Below are 5621 nucleotides of genomic sequence, written 5' to 3'. Positions count from 1 at the left end.
TGCTGGGGCTGGGGCACAGGGCAGAGCTCCTCTCTGGGGGGCTCTGGGGGCTCCAGAGGGGCTCAGCAGCAGGGAGAGGACCCCCCCAGCTGCTGCATCCCCACAGTCCTGCTGGGGCTGGGGCAGCCTGGCCGCTCGCTGTGACCTGCTCCACTTGCAGTTTTCAGGCTGGATGGAAAGGTGCCAGCGAGTGGGAGGGCTGGGTGTGAGCATCCGTGTGTTTCTGGGGACAGGCAAAGGTTACCTGCCTTTCCAAGGATTATTTTATTGTGGGTTTTTAGTGCCGTGAAATTCACAGTACAGTAAAAGAGCAGATTCCTGCACCTTCCTCCTTTCTGGGCAGTTGAGCTGTCAGGGCTTTAGGCCCCATCAGTCTTGTTGTCACTGAGGTTTATAAAACCACCAAATGATATTATGTCAGCTGATTCTTTAATGGGATAATCATTAGCCAAGACCTGAGTAAGGTGTTTTTTTGCCATCGCTAATTTCACCTCAAGGTGAACATGCAGGCAGAGCCCTGGGGCGCAGGGCTTGCGGTGATCTATGGACTCGCTTCGCTCCCTGCCGCTGCTCCGAGCCCTGCTCCTGGGACACGCCGTGTGCCCTCAGTCCCCCGGGTTTGTCACGGTGGGATAGGTCACAGCATGAAGGTTGTGGCTTCCACAGGTGTCCCAGGGCTCCTGGCTCCAGCCCGGAGTGCCTGGGATGGGATCTCATCCCCGTGCTGCCTGCACTCCTTCCCTTTATCAGGACAAAGGGCGACAGCTGAGATTTGACCTTTCAGTAAAAATTGGAAAAGTTTTGGCTTCTCAACAAAATCAAACTTTTCTGTTGAAAACAAATATTTTGCCTCATCAAGAATCCAATTTTCTGTCAAAATAGTTTTCATTAAATATTTCCAAGCAGCCCCGGGTTAGTATTGATTTAAACTGTTGCAAGGGAGAGAAGAATGAGGCTTTGTCTCTACAAACATCATGTTTGCCCACCAATTAAAATTACAGTAGAAGTGGGGAACTGCTGCCGCCTCCAAAGGGGGGCTGGTTAGTGAAACACTCAGTAATTATCCTCATTAGGCTGCTGAGTCCAGCACCGCATCCCAGGGAGCGGTCGGGACCCCGGGAGCAGTGGGAGCTGCAGCAGAGGGGGTGAGGGGTTTGCAGGGTGTTGGGAAGGGCTGCTGAGGAAGGGAGGCCTTCTCCTGGGAGGGCACCTGAGGGAAGGCCTGGCCTTCACCTTGGTGCTGGTTCTCCAGATGGTCAGGACTTGCTGCAGCTCGTGACAGCCAGAGGGACAAAGCGTGGCTCATGGCAGTGCACGGGAACCAGGTGCTCCTTGGAAATCGTGGAGCTGGGACGTCACTCATCGAGGGGCTCTTGTGTTGCTGTGCTGCTCGTTTGGGCTTTTTCCAGAAAATCCAGCTATAAAAGTTGAAGTGAGGCACAGGATTGTCCATGCCAGGGGCTTTTCTGGTGCTGTGGTGGGGAACTGGGAGCAGGGTTGGGTGATGGAGTCACTCAACCCGAGGAGGGCAAAGGGGCTGGAAGAGGCCCTGAAGAGCACCCGGAGCCAGATTGGTCCCTTCCAGCCAAGTTTTGTGCTCTGAGGGTTAAAGCTGAGCTGAGTGCGCTGGAGCCCAGGAAGAATTGAGGTTTTATTTCATTGGCACCGGGGTCATTCCTGATTTAATTATGTAAAAATTAATGTGAACGTCTTTCCTGGTACGGATAGGCCGGCCATGGAAATTGAATTGGGTGAAATGCTGGTTAAGCTAATCACTCACAAGTCATTATGATGGCTGAGCACAGGGGTGCTGTAATCTGTTGGGACTTCCCAGAGACCTGATTGAAGACCAAGTGTAAGACCCACAGGTTTAATCAGATGGGATCGGTGATGTTGCACTGAGGTGATTTTCCAGCAGCTCCGAACCATTTCTTCCTGCTGTGAGAATCCATGTTTTAAGTCTTCCTGCGCTCTTCCCAAACCATTCCCAGCCTGGCAGTGTGGGCAGAGAGCTGTGCAGGTCTCAGGTTCACCCTGAGCCCCTGGGGAAAGCTGTATCGTGATACTAACACAGGAATTCTGGAAAAATCCCAGCCCTGATCCTGCAGCAGCCTTTCCTCCCCTCAGTGGAGGGGTGCAGGTGAAGGGCTCCTGCTAGAGGAGCTTCTGCCAGGGATGCTGCTCCCATGTCCTCTGGCTGAAAGGAGCCACTTTAAGGCAGGGACAATAACTGGATTTAAAATGCTGCTGTTACCCGTGTGCTCTGTGTGCCAATCCACACCTGCAGCCGTGTGTTCCTACACCTGGTGGCTGATTTTGGGGCAGGCAGGGCTCAGGTGAGTTCCAGCCCTGCCGTTTGCTGCTCTGCCAGGGGTTTGGGGGCTGTGACCCTCCATGTGGGGGTCTTACAGGGCCTCCTGAGAGCTCCCCTTGCCCCCACAGCCATTAACCATCTTTAATCTGAGTGTGGTTTTTATAACAATTTATATACATTTTAAAGGGATAAAAACTCCCAGTCAGTATTTAGAAGAGCATGAACAGCTTGCAGAGCACTTTACCCATCTGTTCCCAAAAATGACCACCTTTGTAGGTGCCTGGAGGGTGCTGGGCCCGAGCTGCTTCCCAGGCTCAGTCAGGAGCCAGCTGATGTCCATAGCAAATCAAGATGCTCGTTGTAATGTTCACAAAAATGTAATTTGATTTGCCTTTGTCAACAAAATCTGCGGAAACATCCCCTGCCTGAATAAATATCCCTGCAGGGTAGCACATGCTTTGTAAATAATTTTCATTGTAGCCCCCTCTTCCTAGCAGGGTGGAGAGTTGAGAACATTCATCAAGTCTCACATTAAGAAAATAATTTTCTTGTACCTAATTTGTGCAATAAATAAAGTCCACAATTTCTTGCTTCTGCAGCAAGGAAATGTAAAGAGCTGAGACTGGGGTTTTTTGACACTGGGTGTTTTTTTGATGGTTACTCCTACCTCAGGCTTGGTGCCAACAACTCCCCAAGAGTTTGGGATTTGGGGCACAGCATCCTCTGGGCACTCCAGCATGGAATGACCAGAGGAGCTTTATCTGCCAGGAGTGGAGAGCAGGGCACCCCAAAGGTCAGCAGTCTCCCATCCCTGACCTGGAACAACACCTTGGATGACACCAAGCCTGGGTAAGGTTTTACCCAGCTGCAGGGGGCTTTGGCCAGGCCTGCCCAGCTCGCAGCTGGCACCAAATTGAGGTTATTTTTCAAGGAACGTGCAGAGATTTGTTTGTTTGCAACCTGTGCTCAGGCCTGACTGCAGAACAAGGGGCAGGGTGCTGCTGTTGTTTCATCTTTTATCCTGAATTATCTCTGGAGATGGAGCCTTTGCTGTCTGCTCTTTTCTGCTGCTGTCAGTAAAGGTTCATGCAGCAGGAGCCACGGCAAAAGCACAGCCGTGTCCCCGCTGTCCCCAGGCACTGACTCAGAGCCAAGCCAAGGCAGCACCGCCCTCTCCAGTGGCCTCAGCTGCCTCTGGCCAGGCTTTGGTACCTGCACCAGGTGCTCTGCACCTTCAGGGGTCACCTTCAGTGCTCCTGCCCCTCAGGCACTGCTCCCAAGCAGCTCTGAACAGGCACAGGACAAACCTGCAGGACAGGGCTCACTGGCTGGGAGGGAAGCAAGGAGGACACGGGAGAGTTTTGGCCTTTCGGGAGCTGCACCTCGGGTGACCAGACTCTTAAATTCCTCTTTGCTGATCCCATGTCTCATTGGGGAACTGGAGCTCAGGTCTGTCCAGCTGGGAGAATACCAAGATGGGAGCACAGCTTTGTTTTTTTCCTTGTAGAAATGTAAATCTGTTATTTATATATATTTTATGGATGGCATGTTCCTATCCCCAGGCATTTTGCATTGGAATTCAACTCATTGCAAGCCTATTACATGTTCACTAACTATAAACCATCTGATTTATATTCATTAACCAGTCGTAGACAGCAGTAGTGGCATAACTTTAGCACTGGACATGCCTCACTCGACGGGAGAACTAAATTTCAGTTAATTAAGGTGCCGTAATTGTTGTCCAGTACAAGTGTCTTCAGGGCATTCACTTTGTAAATAATTTTTCACCCCAACCTTTCCTGCATACTTGGTTGCTGCTCTGCAACTTTGTTGGAGCCATAAATTATTAGGAAATCAGCTCTCCTGCCTTTCTGGTAGGAGAAAGTCCCTTTTCTGAGCCTTGCCAAGGACAGCGGTGGCATTAAGGATTAGCAAAGTGCAACGGGACTGTGGAGGAAGCAGAAAGATTATAAACCCCTAAAACTCAGGGGGATCTCATCTCCAGGAGGGGTGTTAGCTCAGGGGAGCTCTGGGGCATTATCCCCTCCCCCAGACCACGGCCACCCTCGGCTCTCCCTCCCTTGGAAACTCCCTTGGAGGAGCTCATGAGGCTGAGCTTCACCTCAACACAGCCTGGCTCAGAGAGGCCGGGAGTGGGCCCTGGGACAGGTTAAATCTGGTTGCCAAGAGATTAAAAGTTGAAATCCCCCCTTGCTTATTTGCTTTATTTTCTCAGAAATTCAGGTCTGGGGAGAACCATCCTTGTGGAAAGGGGCATTCCCTCCCGTCCTTTTACACCCAGCAGGTGGGAAGCAAGATGGAAAGGGGCTTCTTGTGCTTGATGTGGAAACAAATGTGGGGCAGCTCTGCAAGTGGCTGGTGTGGAGGCCATAGAGGAGGGCAGTGCCAAGAGGGAGGGCAGTGATCAGCACTGACCAGCACATTTTCCTTTTCTTTTTGGAAACAGGGTGAAAATTATCCTTCCCATAGCACTTGCTGTAGGTTTCAGCTTCCTGGGTTTGGTTCGTGGTAAAGCATTTTCCCTGAGATTTCAGGCACTGGTGGTCCCGGTTGGACTGGGATTTCTGGATGTGCATTAACAGCACGTGTCCCTTGTGGTCAGCACCGTGGTTTTATTTCAAACAAGGAGCTGGATCTTCACCTATGCTTGAGGGATGGAGCAATGGCCGAGATTCCGCGTCTGCTTTCACCCGGGGATTCAGTCCGAGGCAGCTCTGAGCCTTTGTGCACCAATAAATTCTCCTGCTCTGCCGAGACACCTCTGTAGCACGTGAAGGGGGCACTGGAGCTTCTCCATTTGTCTGCTCGAGTCTCCCCTTGATCTGACAGCTCCTTGCAGCCCTGCCCGGCAGCAGACATATGCCAGTCTCTCTGATAGTTCATGTTCACTTATTAATATAAAGATTCAACTTCCCACTCGCCGGAGTAAACCTTGCATGATGCCTCTGACAGTAATTCAGTTGTAGCCTCAATCAGCTGCTGGATCTCCAGGCCATGGCTGTCCTGCTAGCCTTTTCCAATTTTTCACTACACCAGTCATGAATAAATCTCCAAAACACATCAGATTGCTGAAAATGGAAATACCAGAGACAGGCACCAGTTCAGTAGTCAAAGAGCATCACCTTCCTGCAGCAAGCATGCACGCTCCGTGCTCCCTTGTCTGCTCATCACAGCCCAGCCCGTCGTGCAGAGGCCCCAAATGCCGGGGAGCCATCAGAGTGCGCCCTGAGCATCCCTGCACACGTCCTGCTGCCCAGGACAGGTGATTTCCAGTCACTGGCTGCGC

This window comes from Corvus brachyrhynchos, unplaced genomic scaffold, assembly GCF_000691975.1.
Source record: "Corvus brachyrhynchos isolate BGI_N302 unplaced genomic scaffold, ASM69197v1 scaffold283, whole genome shotgun sequence".
NCBI classification, from domain to species: Eukaryota; Metazoa; Chordata; class Aves; order Passeriformes; family Corvidae; genus Corvus; species Corvus brachyrhynchos.
This window is presented reverse-complemented; position numbering follows the sequence as displayed.